Source organism: Nicotiana sylvestris, chromosome 11 (assembly GCF_000393655.2).
Source record: "Nicotiana sylvestris chromosome 11, ASM39365v2, whole genome shotgun sequence".
Classification (NCBI taxonomy): Eukaryota; Viridiplantae; Streptophyta; class Magnoliopsida; order Solanales; family Solanaceae; genus Nicotiana; species Nicotiana sylvestris.
The window spans coordinates 16,823,933-16,844,316 of record NC_091067.1 but is presented as its reverse complement, the minus strand read 5'-3'; positions in this window follow the sequence as shown (position 1 = coordinate 16,844,316).

Sequence of the window (20,384 nt, the reverse complement as noted above, 5' to 3'; positions counted from 1 at the left end):
CTAACAATGCTTTTCCCAAAAATCTATTGATCCAACTTTAGTCAAAATGGGATTTTTTGCAGCTTTTTCCATATTCTCTACTTGCACATGCATGTGCACATTTTGAATTGAAATTTACTAAGTTTTATACATAATAATAACAACAACAATAAACCAAGTGAAGTCCCACAAGCAGGATCTGGGAGGGCAGCGTGTACGCAGATTTTACCCCTACCCTTAGGAGATAGAGAGACCGTTTCCAATAGACCCTGGGATCAAGAAGATAAAAAGCAACAATAGAATAATCAGTATCAACCACAAGGCCAGAAAATGAAATTTACGTTTTATGATTGAAGAAAATAGATAGACTTGGTCTGAATAATAATTCTGTTCATACATGGAAATCGATTTCAAGCGAATTGATGTCCGTATAACCTAAAATGTCAGTGTTTCAAAAGGTGTAAGCACAAGACAGGTTTTATCTGACACGGAACGAGATATAAGCCTCGAGTGTCGGAGTGTAAACCCTATGGATATTATAATCATATAAATCCTCCCCTCCCCCCCGCAAAATTAAAACTAAATAGCAATTATAGAAAATTCAAGAATATTATCATATTAGTAGGAAAATGTATATAAGTATAAAAACATGTTTAACATATGCAGAAACATTACAAAAGAAATTATTTTTTCATACCTACAGAAGTGAGAGAAGAAAGGATGCATTTTACCTATAGCATAGTTGTGATTTGGCTGTACAAACACTGGTTAGATATTATGCTTTTTTCCGACCAATATTATATATGATGGATAATTTCATCTTTAATCAAAGGTCTCGGATTCAAGTCATGGGTATGAATTCGCCTTTGTTAGAGAGCGCTTTATCCCAGACCCTAGTGTGGGATTTTCCGCAACGAATCCAAATATAATCGACCCCAATACAGGTACTGAATATTGCGTATATAAGAAACCAAAAAAGAGAGAGAGAGAATTGCTAGAATAATTGATCCTTCAAAGAACAGCATTCTCTCAATTCTAATCCAATATCTATAAGAATATATTTCAAAGAAGTTTTCAAACCGAAAGAATGTCAAATAGGGAGAATAACGCAAGAAAAGAAAAAGGAAAGATAAGCGTTTACCGGTAAAACGATACAGTTGAATTTATAATGTGGTTTATAAACAAGTAAATCAATTTGATCCCAAAATGATAAATAAATTAAATAAAATGCAAGACTTAGCGTTAAAGTTGAGATTAGGCAGCAGATAGCTTGCTTCCGGGAGCAAAGTTTTCGAAGGCAGTAATACAAATATCAATTGACAAGAAATAAAGTATTATTGAGCTTCTTGAATAGTGTAAAGCATACGTTTGTTAGACACTTTTGCTCCTTACAATGGCTGGTGAAGTCACTATTTATAGTTGCACCTAGGGAACTGATCGGGTCCAACCCTACACCACTACAGAGTGGCAAGAGCGATCGATGCAGCTTTTACCCGACAAGGTCGGGATCGAATCCACAGGGAGCTAATACAATGTTTGGAGTTGGATTCCTATCTAATCTAGCAGTGTGTAGTGCTCTTCATTTCACTTCTAATCATTCTTGTTTGTTTGTTACTTCTAATTTTATACTAATGATGCACGAAATTAAGCTAAGTAGATATGGTTGTAGGGTTTTCTAAATGGGTAAAGAGGTACTAGGGAAGTGACTTACTCCTAGGTGAATATCTAAAGGGATCTAGAACTTAGGGCAATATGTTATAGTTGGGATCATAATATAGCCAATGCACGAAGCTACTCACTCTACACCTCTCAGTAGTAAGAGTAACCTTGCCCTAATTGGCTTTCACAAGCCCAATTGGGTGTTCAATTTGTGCAAGCAATGTTGGCTCAAGTCGGGTATTACTATCTCTAGGTTTAACCCTTTAATTGGGGCTATCAATCTCTAGAATACACCCTAATTCCTTGTTGGCCTAAAATTACTAGACTTAGTCAATCTTTCTCAAGAAGAGTCTAAGTCAAAAATGCACAAATTAGTATTTGCAACCACTAATTCAACATAGAAAGCATAAATAAAGCCAAATAGCAATTACCCATAAACATCTAAATCCTAAAATAAAAGACTCATTAAATACCCACACTAGGGTTGATCCACAACCCTAGCTAATGGGTTTAACTACTCATAATTGAAGAAGAAATCATAGATTGAGATGAAGAATAATCCATAAATTGTAATTACAAGATTAGAGACTAAGATTACTTGCTAAGTAAGCTACAAAATTACTTGAAATAGACAAATACGGCGCTTCACGTGCTCAGATAACGTAAGATGACCTAAAAATCTGAAAAAGTAGTATTTATACACAGTCAATTTTTTTGGACAAAAATACCCCTGATGGAGGTACCACTGACAGCGAAAAATGGACCGCTGCAGCGGTGAGGCTACCGCGGCCGCGGACCGCGGTCTTCAGCTTTGCTCAGACTCCAGGTTCTTTGAATCTCTTCTCACCGGATCACAGTAAAAGGACCGCGGTCGCATAAAATCACCGCGGACCGTGGTAACTTGCAGTGCCTCAAATTGTATCTCTCTGAACCTTGCCACCGCGGACTGCGATAAAAGGACTACAGTCGTGGTGGGTCTTTTGCGGCCGCGGTGGATTTTCAGTTGTAGCACTGCTTGACTTGGCTTTGAACTTGTGCAAGTTTCACTTCTTTTTAAGCTGATTATGACATCCTTGTCTCCTTTTGACCAAACACTGCAAACAAGTACCACAAGTTAGCTTTTGGGAATACTTATACACATTTTAGTCCAAAACTCAAGCAAAAAGGAGCATGAAATAGACTAGAATCTCTAGTTATCAACTCCCCCAAACTTAAATTTTTGCTTGTCCTCAAGCAAACAAAGTAATTCCCACCTCCTCAAAATAAAAGAAAGGAAAATTTCAGTCGTCCTAAAGTAACCTCATCAAGAATCAATTGGGACTAACAATTACCCTCAACTCAAATGCATTACCAACAATACATAACCTTTTAGCACCATGGCTATAGTGCGACACAAAAGCATCAAGAGTTGACTCAACTCATCAAGGAAACTCTTTCTGTTACATTGGTCGCTGTGGAACCCAAATTCATACCCCTCAACTCTCCATAAACAAACCTCACTTTTAGATTGTAGCACTCAGAACGAGGATTGTGGGGAACACACTCATCTCTCTCAAAGGAAGGTCATAAGTCCGGCTTTAAATACCATAAGCTTGCCCCTTATGTTAGTCACCACTAATGTAAGCTTACCCAACTCAAGATTATATAGGGCTTTTGTGGTAATGTAATGAAGGCTTTTGGTTCAAGGTAGGATATATTGGTCTAAGACGGTTTCATGTTTCCTTAAGCACTTCATTTGCTTCATTTTGGCACATATTTTCTTGACTCTTTGAGTCATTTACTTCTTCTTTAGGGGCTAGAGAGACACACTGTCACTCTTTCTTATTCATTTCAATTCTTTTTCTTCTTTCTTACCTTTCCATGCCTTTCATCTTTTGTTTTTATTGAAACCCTTCATTTCCTCTACATTGTTTGCTTTCTTTTTGACCTTTTTGCTTCTTTTTTTTTTTTTGCCTTTTCTTTTCTTCATTTTGTACCTTTTATCACTTTTGCATTCCTCGTCTCTCCCCCAAACTTATGCTTTGCCTTGTGCTAAGGAAAGATAGGGTGCCAAGAGAGAGTCATTTCAGAACAAATAAAGGTTTGCATCATGGTTATTGAAAGAATAAGGGTTATGACTCAACGAGGTTAACTAGGGATATTATCATTGGTAGGCTATGGATGTTTTCAAGTCTCAATTAGGATCAAGAATAGCTTATAATCACTTCTCAAGTCGAGCTTCACTTAGGATTTCGCCTAGACAAATATTCAAGGCAAGTTCTAGACTCATTGGCACGAGACTTGGACTTGTAAATTAATACCTCACCACACAAGCTATAGGATTGCTATAGAAATAGAGTCGGGGACCCACAACAATCTTAGCTAAGATTTGAGCAACGCAAATGGTTCCGAGAAACCACTCGATGATTGTTTAGCCAACACAAGAGTCTCATGGTCACAACTATCACCATCATATACACAACAATTTATTTTTAACCATAAGGTCAAAGGTAAATGTGTTAGGCCAAAGTGAAGCTTTGCCTGGGGCACCATTGCTTACTAACTACTATTTACACAAAAACAAAAAGAAAAACAGACTCAAACTCTTAAGAAGATTATCATGTCATCTATCATCGGGAAGAGCCACCTAGTTCACACAAACTCCACCTTTGGAAAGAACCGTGGCATGAAGAAAATCAAAGGCTTATTGATCATTGAAACTTGAAATTAAGAAGCTACGAACCGAAAAAGAAGCTATTAAATGAAATAAAAAGGTATACTATTGAGGAAATTGCAAAAGAAGCTATTAAGTAAAATGCGGAAAGTAAACTGAAAATGTACAAAAAGGGGGTTTAGATGAATATACGTAAGAAGGAATGAATATATATATATGAGAGTAACTTTATATACATACAAGACTAGAACAATAACGAAAAGTAAAATAAAAGGTTAAGTTATATACATACCAAAAGTGAAAAATAAGCATAAAGAAAGAAAATAGTGTCATAATTACAATCGAACTACCAAATCAAAAATCAAAGTAGGGTCACCCCCTCAAATGAAAGCTAGCATTGTCTTCAATGCTACTAACCAAAAAATAAGCACAAAAATAAAGATAGAGAGTGAAGAAAACTCCTTATGGATCCTCCGTCTGCATGGGGTCCTGTGGTAGCAGGGGATCATGTGGCTGGGCACCTGGATCAGCTATTCCGAAGGCCTGTGGCTGGCCAAAAACATCACCCTCCATCTCTGCCAACTCAATCTCAACATCATCCACCTGGGGGATCATCCTCCTTCTCTTTGGAGCTCTCTCAATCTCCTGCTCCGGAACCTGTTCTGCCTAAGCTGCTGGAGGTTGATCATGCAATAGCAGCTCCAAAGGCAAACGGTCAGATGTCTTCATCTTCTCCACTTCTCCCCTTAATTCCTTAACCGACTCCTTCAATGCCCGCATCTTCTTTAGCTCCTTTGTGTATTTTCTCAGCTCCTTAAGTGTTTTCCCTTGATCAACTAGAGCATCCATTATCAGCTTTTGGTTATCAAGGAGATTCTTCTGGTTGTCCAAAAGCTCCTTGAGAGTTTCCTCCACCGAAGCTGGCACATGTGGTTGTAGGTGCACTGACTGAGCTTCCACTGAACTAGAAAGTATACATAACTTAGAAGTTACTTTCTGTATCCAGTTGTTGATAGTGGAGAGAGTTTGTCTCAATCTATGGGCAGTCAATGGGTATGCTGAGGAGGATGGAATATCGGGAGGGGTGGAAGTAGATGGTCCGGAGGCAGGCTCTGTTATGGCAGTGAGAGGCTGAGAAGAAGTTACTACTACTACTGGATCTTCAGACTGGCCAGTAAAAGTAGTGGCTTTGCCTTTGGGATCTTTGGATTTGGGGTTCTCCTCAGCCTTGAGGCTGTACCATGAAAAGGGCATCTTGGGTTTCACCTCCATATCAAAGTTTCTTTTCTCCACCGCCTGGTCTTCCAAATACATTGTAAGGAAGTTCGGGAAGGGGTATGATATGTCCTCCTTATTGACCACCCTAGTGATCACCCTAGACATGACATTCCCGACATTTATTGGAAACCCCGCCATAATAGCCGCCACCAATATCACTAGGGAGACCGGCTTGGAGTTTTCATGGGTAGTGGGGTCCATCTTGCTGCATACAAAAGTCTCCCACCCCTTCGCCTCAAAGTTTAGGGTTTTCCTCAAGATTGCAACCCTTGTTGTCAACCATGATGGGGTGGTGCCCGGGAGAGCCATATATGTTGCCAACCATAGACGAGCTGCCTCATCAAGTGCCAACTTCTCCAAGTACAATGATTAATCTTCCTCATTAAAGCCTAGGTATTTATTTATTGTCTTCCCATCAAACTTCACTTTCAAGTTCCGCACTTTAGTCACTTTGGTATCCCTCTTGATGTGGGAGGCATTGGCAAAGAATTCTTTGACTAAGTGCTCGCTTGCCTATGACACCCTACTGGTGAAGTAATCCCACCCCACTCGTTCATTGAATTGCTGTTTCACATTGGGGTTGTGCGGTAGAAGATCCACGACCTTAGAGGCCACCATTCCCGGTACTTGTGATAAGCCAGCTCATTAACGAACCGCTTTTGCCACACCTCAAGGTTTCTAGTTCTTTTCACACCCCCAGGTTGGGGCACACCCTCTCCCTCTTCATCTGGTACCCCAGCATCTACATCCTGTCCAGGTGACAAGGGTGTAGGTGAGGTTGAGGCTGAACTATTACTGCTCTCTGCTGAGCCGTCAAACGACTCAAAAGAAATATGAACTGAAGCACAAGCAGTATGAGAGTCTGGAGGTGTGGGTAAATCTCTCAACTGATGCCTCTCCAGGAAGTCGGGTACATACTCCGGCACTGAATCAGACTTAGATGCCTCCTGGGAGGTCAAGTACTCACTTCCCTCAGAATGGGAAACAACTCTATCTACAACTCTGATGAGTATTCTGGTTTCCCCAATTGCTTTCCGAACCGCTGGGGTCAATTTAATCATGCCTCGTCCCCTACCCCGGGAGGACTTTGCTCTACCCTTTTGTTTGTCACCACCTCCTTTAGATTTAACCATTGTCTGCAAGTATGTCAGTTGAACTTGTTAGTGCAAAGACTAAAAGAAGCAGTGTAGAAAAATAGTTGACAGTGCAAGACAAAACAGCAGACCGTGGACCACAAAAAATGCACTGCGGCCGCGAAGGCTGCACCGCGGACTGCGAAAAATCAACCACGACCGCGGAGAGGTAGGATTCAGACTACCCACTCTCTGATTCATTAGCACTGCAGACCGCAAAAAATCAAGCGCGGCCGCGGTAAGTGCACTGCGGATCGCAAAAAATCAACTGCGGTCGTAATCCCTCAATTGAACCTCTCTGAACTTTATCATCACGAACCGCGGAAAACCTTCACGACAACGGAGAGGCACCGCGGTCAGCGGAAAATTTTGTCGCGGATCGCGGTTATCAGGATTTAACAATTTCACAAAACCAAGATGATCGTGGACTGCGGAGGTCAAATTAAGGCTCAACACCTAAGGTTTCTAATTTATCATGCAATTTAGCATTAATCAACAGATTATCAGTCCACTAGGTAGTTAATGACCATTTCTAACTAATTAAAGCATAATCTAATTAACACTATGGAACTCTAAGTTAAAATTGAAAGAAAAAAAGAAGAAGAAGCAATAACTATCAACTTAAAAGAAAATAAAAACAAAATTAAAGAATAAGAGTTGTTTGGAATTACCAGATGTGAAATGTGAAACAACTTAAGCTCATTCTTGTGTTTGTGCAAGCTAGGGCATAAGTGAACAGTAGTGTATGGTGTTTGAGAGAGCAAAGAGTGAAAAGCGTAAAAGGGGGCCCTGAGGTTCTATTTATAGACAGGCCCTGGGACCCACACATTCTTACCTACCGCGACTATAGTAAATGCACCACGTACCGCGGTTGTGAAACCCAAAAGGGTTGTTTCTTTGAGACCACCACGGACCACAAAAAATGCTTTGCGACTATGGTAAGCCACCGCTGACCGCGAAAAATGCACCGCGGCAGCGGTTAAAACTTTAGAGAGCCTCCACTTTTGACCTTTTGCACCGCTGACCGCGAACAATTTTCGCCTCCGCGGTAAGGCCATCGTGACCACAAAAAATCGAGCGCGACAATGGTTCAAACTTCAGAGAGTGCCAATTTTTTCTAGATTAGTCTTGCACTGCATCAAGCATCCCTATACATATCTCACAACTATTTAGTTCAAAAGCAAATCCTACACTAAGAAGAAAATCAAAGAAAAAAAAAAGAAAAACACATGGGTTGACTCCTAAGAAGCACCTGATTTAACGTTGCGGCACGACGCAGGTTACCATCAATCACTTGAGATGGATCAGTGCCACCACATGGCTGTCATCAAACTTGCCAAGATAGTGCTTGACTTTGTGCCCATTAACTCTAAAGATCTCACCAGTTTTGTTTTTCAAATCAAGAGAACCAAACGAAGTCACAAGCACCACCTCAAAAGGTTCACTCCATTTTGATTTAAGCCTACCCGGAAATAGTCGTAACCGGGAATTAAACAAGAGAACCAAATCTACCACTTTGAACTCCTTGCCATGAGCATACTTGTCATGAAGGTACTTTATCTTGTCCTTATACAAGGACGAACTGGAGTAGGCATGAAACCGAAACTCATCAAGCTCATTAAGATGCTCCACCCGAAGATTTTCTGCCACATCCCATTAAAGATTTAACTTCCTCAAAGCCCACATAGCCTTGTGCTCTAACTAAACTGGTAGATGGAAAACTTTCCCAAACACCAACTGGTACGGAGACATACCAATCAGAGTCATGTAAGCAGTTCTATAAGCCCAAAGAGCATCATTCAATTTCTTTGACCAATAGGTCCTATTTGCATTGACCGTCTTTGACAATATACTCTTGATCTCCCGGTTGGAGACTTCAACTTGCTCACTACCTTGAGGATGGTAAGGGATAGAAACCTTATGATTGACACCATACTTTGCAAGTAATGTGTCAAATGCCTTACTACAAAAATGAGACCCTCTATCACTAATGATTGCTCTAGGAGTGCCAAACCGAGTAAAGATACTCTTCTTGAGAAAGGTCACAACACTCCGGGCCTCGTTGTTGGTTAAAGACATGGCCTCAACCCACTTTGAAACATAATCAATGGCCACAAGAATGTACGTGTTGCCACAAGAGCTTACAAATAGACCCATGAAATCAATGCCCCACACATCAAATATGTCAACCTCGAGAATAGTGGTGAGAGGCATTTCATCCTTCTTTGAAATTCCACCCTCTCTTTGACATTCATCACATTTCTTCACCAGTTCACTTGATCCTTGTACAATGTTGGCCAATAAAAACCACAATTAAGCACTTTTGAAGTTGTCCTCGCCCCACCAAGATGACCACCGTATGGAGAGGAATGACAAGCATCGAGAATACTCAATTGCTTCTCCTTCGGAACACGTCTCCGGATCACACCATTGTTGCAGATTTTGAACAAGTATGGCTTATCCCAGTAGTAGTCCAAGCTATCCCATTTAAGCTTCTTCCTTTGGTTAGAAGAGAGCTCATACAGAACAATACCGATTACAAGAAAATTGGCAACATTCACAAACCAAGGCATACTATTCACAAACACAGAGAGGATTTGCTCATCAAGAAATGAATCATTAATCTCGAGGCCATCACGGGGCCTCCCTTCCTCCTCCAAGCGGGACAAGTGGTCAGCCACTTGGTTTTCACACCCTTTCCATTCCACAATCTCCAAATCAAACTCTTGAAGCAATAAGACCCATCTCATCAATTGAGCTTTGGAATCCTTCTTTGTCATCAAGTAGCGAAGTGCGACATGGTCGATATGAACTATCACCTTGGCACCCATGAGATAAGACCTAAACTTCTCCATTGCGAACACAATAGACAACAACTCTTTTTCCGTCACCGTGTAATTCACTTGAGCATCATTCATTGTTTTGCTTGCATAATACACCGGGTGAAACATCTTATTAACTCTTTGACCCAAAACCGCTCCTACCACAACACCGCTTGCATCACATATGAGCTCAAAAGGTAAGCTCCAATTGGGTGCGGTAATAATGGGAGTGGTTGTCAATTTGTACTTGAGGAGTTCAAAATCATTCATACATTTTTCATTGAACACGAACTTGGCATCCTTTTCTAATAGCTTGCACAAAGGATTCACTACCTTAGAAAAGTCTTTGATGAATCCCGGTAGAACCCCGCATGCCCAAGAAAACTTTTAACCCCCTTGACTGAGGTAGGGAAGGAAGCTTTGAGATCACTTCGATTTTAGCCTTTTCCACCTCTATGTTGTGCTTTGAGATCTTATAGCCGAGAACAATGCCCTCCTTGACCATAAAATGACATTTTTCCTAGATAAGCACAAGATTGGTCTCTTCACACCGGGCCAACACCTTGTCAAGATTCTTCAAACATTCATAAAATGAATCACCTACAAAACTGAAGTCGTCCATGAATACCTCCAAAATGTCCTCCACCATGTCGGTAAATATGTCCATCATAAACTGCTAGAATGTAGTCGGTACACAACCCAAATGGCATCCTAGAAAAGGAAAAGGTACCATAGAGACACGTGAAGGTGGTTTTCTCCTGATCTTCTAGAGCAATCAAAATCTAGTTGTACCCAGAGTACACATCCAAGAAACAGTAGAAGGCACGCCCAACAAGTCTATCTAGCATCTGGTCACGAAAAGGCAATGGAAAGTGATCCTTATGGGTCACTAATAACCAAGGATTTTGATACATTTTATACTCCTTCTTGCTTATGTTTTGATTAGAAATTTGTACAAAATAGTCCCAAAAGGCTCACAAGTTGTGCTTGATTGCAGGTTTGATCAACAAAGTGACAAGATATCAAAGATTAGCTCAAAAAGGAGTTAAACTTGCACAAGTACCATGACAAGATAAAGCTCAGGCAAAACAGGCCCAATGCGGACGCACACCATTTTGTGCGATCCGCACAAGTGAGGTTCAAAGAGGTTGATTTCCAGGCCAATAGGCAATCCGGCCACATAATATTTAATGCGGTCCGCGTTGGATTCACTACGGCCGCACTCGATTTAGTGTGGTCCGCAGAATCAAGGATCAGAGAAGTGCCAGTTTGGAGATTAAAGCCAATGCGGTCCGCGCTCCATTTCATTCGGACCGCACTAGAAGCCACCGCAGCCGCACTCTATTCTGTGTGGTCCGCATTGCCCGAATTCAGAGAGTTGGATTTTCAAGTTCAGAGCCCTAGTGCAGCCGCACGTGATTTTGTGCGGTCCGCACTAGCCCCGCAGGGGTATTTTTGTCCAGATTTTTCAGCTTAGTATAAATAGCTTATTTTTCAGATAGATTTTGTACTTAGCTGCGCTCGTGACTTCGATAGTTTTGGCTATTTCGAGCAATTTTAGCTTCATTTCAACATTAAATCGTCTAGTTTATCTTAGCAATTAATTAATATGAGTTTTTCTTCATCTATTTTTTTGTTTTCTTCTTCAATTATGAGTAGCTAGACCCATAAGCTAGGGTTGTAGCTCAACCCTAGTGTGGGTAATTAATGGGTCTTGTGTTTTAGGGCTAGATTGACTATGTGTGTTTGATATTTGGGCCAATTTCATGTTTAGTTGCTGAATTGGTGGTTGCAAACACTAGTTTGTGTTTAGTTGACTTTGGCTCTTCATGAGAAAGAGAGCCCAAGTCTCTGAAATTGGTCCAACAAGGAATTGGGGCGTACGCAAGAAATTGATAACCTCAATTAAAGGGTTAAACCTAGAGATAGTAATACCCGACTTGAACCTTGATTGCTTGTGCAAATTTGCATACCCAATTGGTCTTGAGAAAGTCAATTCGGACAAAATTACTCGAACCACTGAGAGGAGTAGAGTGGGTAAAATCGTGCAACGGTTATGTCATAATCCCCAAATGTGTCAATCATGCCTTAGACTCATGTACCCGTCAATTGACCACCTAGGCGAAAGTCACTACCCTAGTGCCTTTTAACCATTTGAACAACTCGTAATAGTTTACTCTTAGCTTATTCTAGTTTAATTTATCATTGTAGTTTGATAAAATTAGAAGTAAAACAAAAACCTAAAAATGTTTAGAAGTGTAATTTGGAACACATACATCACTCTCAATTAGATAGAAACTCAACTCCAATTTCTAGTTCCTTGTGGAAATCAATCCCGACCTTAATCGGGTAAAATCTGCTTTGATCCTCTCTCGCTACTCAATAGTAGTGCAGGGTTGGCCTCGATCAACTTTTTGGCGTCATTGCCGGGGAGCGAACGATTTTGGCTATCTATCTAACTAGTTTTGTGTATTGTTCTTCTTTCCTTCTTTGTTACTAATTTGTGTGTGTCACAACTTCAGGTACCAAATGGCAACAAACAACGCCAATGACCCTCTTGGAAATGCGATTTCGAGGGAGGAGGTAGATGACGTCGGAGATGAGAAGGTGCCTCTGGTACCTCAAGGACAACGCAGAGGCCGCCAAGCCAATGCTATGCAAATGACAATATTCCAGACCCTCCTCCGCCACCTCCAAGAGTGGCTCCTAGAGTGCTTCTGAACCAAGGCTATGCAAGTGCTATTATCCCACCCCGAATCCGGGCGGGCAATTTTCAAATAACCAATGTGATGTTGACCTTACTAGAGCAGCGTGGGTATTTCACGGGCGCTGCAAATCAAAATGCTTTCAAATATCTCAAGGGGTTCGTGGATACATGTTGGGGGAGTAAGCAAACTAACGTGTCCGAGGATGCTCTCCGGTTGAGACTCTTCCCATTTTCACTTAGAGGGAAAGCACTTGATTGGCTTGAGAGACTTACCAATCATTCCATCACTACTTGGGATGAGTTGGCGGATAAGTTCATTGCAAAATTTTTCTCACTGGGACATATGGCTACATTGAGAGATGAGATCTTGGCATTCAAGCAAGAGCCCACGGAACCTTTGCATGAGATTTGGGAGCATTATAGAACAATGGTGAAGGAATGCCCCAACAATAATATGACCGAGGCAATGATACACCAGACTTTCTATCGGGGTATTAACACCACAAACCAATGCATAGTGAACCAGCTTGCTAGGGGAAACTTCATGAAGTTGTCTTATGATGAGGCTTGTGACATTCTTGATGAGATGACTGACACTTCTTCCGCTTGGAAAAGTAGAGCTAATGTGCCCTAGGGTGACCCTACGGTTCTTCATTTGCACAAGGAATTACATGATCAAGGGCAGGCTATAGCTGAGTTGACAACTACAATGAACCAACTAGCAAAGGCATAGTTGCAACAAGTTCAAATTCCTCACCATGTGAATGCCATGGAGGGTGTTAACATGCTTGTCAACAAAAGAATACAAAGAGGTCAACAGAACCAAGGGAATTCAGAGAAATTTGACAATGATTGTGGTGGATTTCAAAATGATTGTTATGATGAACAAAGTAAAGAGGTGAAATACGTGAATAATTATCAAGGCCTAAGAGGCAATTCTTCCAACCAACAACAATGGAGACCCCAAGGAAGTTGGGGAAATAAACAACAAGGCAATAGTAATTGGGGGAACAACAACCAAAAAAACAACTGGGGCAATCAGAACAACAATCAAAACAACCAAGGAAATTGGAATGGTAATAACAACAATTGGGGTAGTAATAACAATCAAGGTGGATGGAACAATGGAAACCAAGGAAACCGGGGGCAAGGCTTTCAAAGGCCCCTAATGTACCAACAACCGAACAATCCACCCCCATTTCCATTTCAAGGTCCTAGTTCTTCTAGCAATGATATGAGTAGAATTGAAATGATCGAACAGATGATGAAGAAGAATGCGGACTCGAATGCTCAGTTGGCTTCCCACAATACCTCTATCAGAAACTTGGACGTGCAGTTAGGCCAAATCTCACAGTCTTTAAATACTCGCCCTAAAGGTGCTCTACCAAGTAATACAGTAGTGAACCAGAAGGGTGGGAACAATCATGTTATAGCGGTAACAACAAGAAGTGGGAGATGCGGTGATGTGCATGCCTCAAAACAAAAGAAAATTATGGATGATGATGTTGAGTTGCAAAAAGATGAAGTTTCTTTGGTGGTTGAAAATGTGATTGATGAAAATGTGAATGAAGAAGTGAGGATTGATATTCAAAATGTCGAGGTGGAAACTCAAAATGATGTGAACCCATCTAGGGAACACATAATAGACATGCCGGAGCTGGTTGTGCCTAAAGCCAAGTCTCCTTTGCCAAGGCCACCTCCGCCTTATCCTCAAAGGCTCGCGAAGCAGAAAAATGAAAATCAGTTTAAAAAGTTCATTGACATGATGAAGAGCTTATCCATCAATGTGCCTTTGGTGGAGGCTCTTGAACAAATGTCGGGATATGCTAAATTCATGAAGGACTTGGTAACAGAGAAGCGGTCTATGGGTTGTGAAACTATAAAGATGACTCACCAAGTTAGTGCAATAGTGCATTTAATGGCCCCGAAGCTTGAAGATCCCGGTGCTTTTACCATTCCTTGAACCATTGGGAGTGAGGATTTTGCTAAAGCTCTATGTGATTTGGGGGCTAGTATCAATTTGATACCCTATTTCATTTTCAAGACTTTGGGTATTGGGCGGTCGAGGCCAACTTCCATGAGATTACAAATGGTAGATAGAACGATGAAGAGACCATTGGGTATTATTGATGATGTGTTTGTCCGGGTGGACAAATTTATCTTGCTAGCTGACTTTGTGATCTTGGATTATGAGGTAGATTATGAAGTTCCTATCATTTTGGGGAGACCTTTCCTTGCTACGGGGAAGGCCTTAGTTGATGTGGAAGTAGGGGAGCTCACCTACCGGGTGGGTGACGAGAAAGTGGTCTTTCATGTATGCAAATCAATGAAGCAGCCCAACAGTACCGAGGTGTGCTCTTTTGTGGACCTCATCATAGCAGTGATATTGATGACACCAGTGCAATGATCAATGTGGAGGACCCATTGGAGGTCGTATTATTGAATCTTGATGTCAATGAGGATGCAAGTCAAGTGGAGTGCGTGAATGCTTTACATGGAATGGGTTCTTACTCTTATGACCCTAGGAAATTATCTTTGGACCACGAGAATAGAAAGACTCCACCAACAAAACCTTCAATTGAGGAGCCTCCGGTGTTGAAGTTGAAACCACTGCCTCCATACCTCAAGTATGAGTTCTTAGGCTCAAATTCTACTTTGCCAGTTATTTTTTCCTCTTGTCTTACTAACATGCAGGTTGATGCCACATTGGCGGTGCTTCAAAAGCGGAAAAAGGCAATTGGATGGACTTTAGCTGATATTCGGGGGGATAAGCCTCACATTCTGTATGCACAAGATTATTCTAGAAGATGATGCAAAGCCCTCCTTGGAGCATCAAAGGAGGTTGAACGAGGCAATGCAAGAAGTTGTGAAAAAGGAGGTGATCAAGTAGTTGGATGTCGGGGTTGTGTACCCCATCTCTGATAGCTCATGGACTTCACCGGTGAAATGTGTACCGAAGAAGGGTGGCATGACCGTTGTTGCAAATTCACAAAATGAGTTGATTCCTACCAGAACTGTCACCAGTTGGAGGGTATGCATGGATTACCGCAAATTGAATAAAGTGACCCGCAAGGATCACTTTTCATTGCCTTTTCTTGATCAGATGTTAGACCGACTCACTGGGCATGTCTTCTACTATTTCTTGGATGGGTATTCTGGGTACAACCAAATCTTGATTGCTCCAAAAGATTAGAAGAAGACCACATTTACTTGTCCATATGGAACCTTTGCCTTTTCTAGGATGCCTTTTGGGTTGTGTAATGCACCGGCTGCATTTCAGCGGTGCATGATGGCCATTTTCACCGATATGGTGGAAGACATTTTGGAGGTATTCATGGACGACTTTAGTGTTGTGGGGGACTCATTTGATGAATGCTTGAAGAATCTTGATAGAGTTTTGGCTCATAGTGAAGAAACTAATCTTATTTTTAATTGGGAGAAATGCTACTTTATGGTGGAAGAGGGCATAGTTCTTGGGCATAAAATTTCAAAGCATGGTATTGAGGTAGACAAAGCAAAAATTGTGTGATTTCAGGGCTCCCTCCCCCTACATATATCAAGGGAGTCCAAAGTTTTCTTAGGCATGTGGGGTTCTATCGGAGATTTATCAAAGACTTTTAGAAGGTGGTGAATCCCTTATGCAAGTTGTTGGAAAAAGATTCTAAGTTTGCGTTTGATGAAAAATGTATGCAAGCCTTTGAATTTCTCAAGCATAAGTTGACCACCACTCCTATCACTACCACACCTAATTGGAGCTTGCCCTTTGAGCTCATATGAGATGCGAGCGATGTTGCGGTTGGGGTAGTTTTGGGTCAAAGAGTGAACAAAATGTTTCATCCGGTGTACTATGCGAGCAAGACAATGAATGATGCTCAAGTGAACTACACGATGACAGAGAAAGAACTTTTGGCTATTGTGTTCACAATTGAAAAATTCCGGACGTATCTTATGGGTGCTAAGGTTATTATTCATACCGACCATGCCGCACTCCAGTACTTGATGACGAAGAAGGATTCCAAAGCTAGACAGATGCGATGGGTCTTGTTACTTCAAGAGTTTGATTTGGAGATTGTGGACCGGAAGAGTAGTGAGAACCAAGTGGCGGACCACTTGTCGTGCTTGGAGGAGGAGGAGAGGCCTCGTGATAACCTAGAGATCAATGATTCATTTCCCGACGAACAACTCCTTTCGGTGTCGATGAATAATATGCCATGGTTTGCCGATGTTGCTAATTTCCTTATGACTGGTATAATCCCATGTGAGTTCTCTTCTAACCAAAGGAAGAAGCTCAAGCGGGATAGTTTGGATTTCTATTGGGATGAGCCGTACTTGTTCAAGATTTGCACGGATGGTGTGATCCGAAGGTGTGTCCCGGAGGAAGAGCAATTGAGTATCTTGGAGTCTTGTCATTCCTCTCCCTATGGTGGCCATCCTAGCGGGGCAAGGACGGCTTCCAAAGTTCTTAGTTGTGGATTTTATTGGCCAACTTTGTACAAAGATGCAAGTGAACTTCTGATGAGGTGTGATGAATGTCAAAGAACGGGTGGAATTTTGAAGAAAGATGAGATGCCTCTCAATACCATTCTTGAGGTTGATATTTTTGATGTGTGGGCCATTGATTTTATGGGCTCGTTTGTTAGCTCATGTGAGAACACATACATTCTTGTGGCAGTGGACTATGTTTCAAAGTGGGTTGAAGTCGTGGCTTTGCCCAACAATGAGGCCCAGAGTGTTGTTGCATTTCTCAAGAAGAGCATTTTTACAAGGTTTGGTACTCTTTGTGCAATCATAAGTGATGGGGGGTCTCATTTTTGCAATAGATCTTTTGACACTTTGCTTGCAAAGTATGGTGTCAATCACAAAGTTTCTACTCCCTATCATCCTCAAGCAAGTGGTCAAGCTGAAGTTTCCAACAGGGAAATCAAAACCATATTGTCAAAGATGGTCAATGCAAATAGGACCGACTGATCAAAGAAGTTGGATGACGCTTTATGGGCTTATTGGATTGCTTACAAGACTTCGATTGGTATGTATCCGTATCGGTCGGTGTTTGGGAAAGCTTGTCATCTATCGGTCAAATTAGAGCACAAGGTCATGTGGGCTTTGAGGAATCTAAATCTTGAATGGGATGTTGCAGCCAATCTTCATGTGGAGCAGCTCAATGAAATTGATGAATTCAGATTCCATGCCTACTCTTGTTCGTCCTTGTACAAGGACAGGATAAAGTACCTTCATGATAAATATGCTTGTAGCAAGGAATTCAAAGTAGGTGATTTGGTTCTCTTGTTCAACTCTTGATTACGTCTGTTTCCGGGAAAGCTTAAGTCTAAATGGGGTGGACCTTTTGAAGTGGTGTGTGTGACCCCATTTGGTGCACTTAATTTAAAGAACAAAAATGGGGAAGTTTTCAGAGTGAATGGACATAGGATCAAGCACTACTTGGGAAAAATTGATGACAACCACGTGGTGGCATTTCTTCATCTCAAATGATTTAATGGTAACCTGCGTCGTGCCACGACGTTAAATCAAGCGCTTCTTAGGAGGCAACCCATGTGTTTTTCTTCTTATTTTTATTTGATTTTCATTGTAGTATAGTGTCACAACCCAAACCGATCGGCCGCGACGGGTACCCGGTACCTTACTCAACCAAATACTAACGTAACACATCTTTCTTATTACATCATCATATACACGTGACATACGGGCCTAATATGCTAACATAATCATTTATAAACTCAAACATAGGCCGACAGGGCCGTACAATCTTCCACGTACATGACATATGTCTACAAGCCTCTAAGAGTACATAAATGTCATAAGGGTCGAGACAGAGTCCCGCCATACCAAAAAATATACGTCTAACTCACACTAACCAAACGAGCAACTCCGAAGCAAATGGAGCGCACCAACATTTTTCGCTGAGCTGATAGCCTACTTGAAGGGCTCTCGACCTGTCTATCGGGACCTGCAGGCATGAAACGCAGCGTCCCCAGGCAAAAGGGACGTTAGTACGAATAATGTACTGAGTATGTAAGGCACATAAATAAATACATGAGAGATATGGAAGATATATAGAGTACATGACTCAACCTGTAAGTCTGAATAACTTTGTAAATCATAAATTACTTTTAACGTCATGCATATGCGTATGAATGTCATGTCGTGCATAGGTATATATTTCATAATATCATCAGCCTCTGAGGGCATCCCATCAAATCATATCGGCCATTGTGGGCAAAATCATCATCGTATACCAGCTGATCAGGTGGTGGTACGTATATAACGCCATAGCCTTTCCCATATCCCATATACATATATACATACATATACACGCGTATATAACGCCATTTAAATAATACTTACATATATATGCGTATATAACGCTGTTTGAATCATATTTCGGCCACTGTGGGCAACATCATCATCATATACCAGCTGATCAGGTGGTGGTGCGTATATAACGCCATAACCTTTTCCCATTCCATATACATATATTTACATATATACGCGTATATAACGCCATCTGGTCATGGGTTAATGCACATGAATACAATGCATGGAAAGTATGTCAATAAAATCATTCGAAAGGTCATAAGACCACTTTGCCTCTTGAGCAATATCATAAAGTAACATCTTTTCAACTTTCGTATTTTTCTGAGACCCATGAATAGATGATAAAATATTTTGACACATGAGAATTAAAGAACATAGATATTTTTATTACTTCTATGAGTAGAGTCACTTATGGAATTTGTGCATTTGCACGTTTCGTTCATATCGTATGGATCATGCCAAAAGAAAGAAGGGATAACCTTAACATACCTGGAATAGGGAAAACTTTGTATTATATTCTTGGAGAAGATTGCACCGTACTCCTTTAGAACCGCAAAATTTTACGTTGCTACGGTGCTAAGAAATCTATTGGAATTGTTATGTTTCAAGACTAGCGTCCGTTCTTGTTGGAGTGAGTTTGAGATTGCCCTTATTCGATAGCTTCATATGAAACCATTAATGTCTTGTACATTAGCTTCTTATGTATGGAATCATAAGAGCTTTTGCTGGAAACCATTAAACCGTTAAAACAATCCTTTCCAATTGTTGGAAAGAATCGTATCCATTTAATTTGTCAAGGTTAGGTAGCCTTTTAAGGCTTTTCTTTTAACTAAGTGCCACCTGTTCAACAATGATCAAGAGTCATTGTTTGATTTAGTGGTTTGCTGCCACGTGGGGGGTGGGTGGGGATTTTGATATTATCCAATAATTAATTAACTAACTAGGTAATATCTCGCTACCCGGTAATTAACCAATTACCCGCATAATTTAAAAATTGCCTCGAATTACTTAAAATATTACTCACTTTTCACATACATTATACACCTTACTATTATAGCCATGTAGTACCTTGTATGTTACTAGTCCATAAATACCAGGTATTTCAGCTCGGGCAGTATTTTATTCCAAAATGTTAAACTTGGACGAAAAATCATTTTCGTTGACTCTCTTCCCATCTCGCCTTCACGAATTTTCTCATCATTTGTTTGAAATAGCATAATCCTTATATTCTCTAAATAATCTTTTCCTTGGACTGATGTCAGTTACCTTACGACAAATTCAACGTACAACACTATAGGGTGCAACATCGTCATAATGTAGTACTGCGGGACATGACATCTCACTTCCGGGCTCTCATTAATTTATTTATGGCGTATTTTCATGTACGAAAATATGGGGTGTAACATATAGGATTTATTATTGGACTAACTGGTTGTGAGATGCTACAGGATTGTGTTGATGCAGTGCAGGACATAGTGGAAAAAGTGTTCAGGTATCTGAAGTTTTCAATGCGGACGCACTACATTTAGTGCGGACCGCACTAATGAAGGACGAAAAGTCCAGCTCTCTGAAGTTTGCCACAGTGGCTGCATTACATTTTGTGCGGTCTGCGGTGTACCACTGCAGCCGCATGGAATTTTGTGTGGATCGTAGTACGTTGCCTTCTCAAACTTGAAAAATGCTATGTAGTGCGGACCGTAGTCCATTTTGTGCAGTCTGCATTGGGTTGGTAAGCTGGGCCCCAGGTCCTTTTCAATAAATAGGGCCTGAGGTCCTCCTTTTACACTTTTTGACTCTTTGCTAGAACTCATAAAAGTACT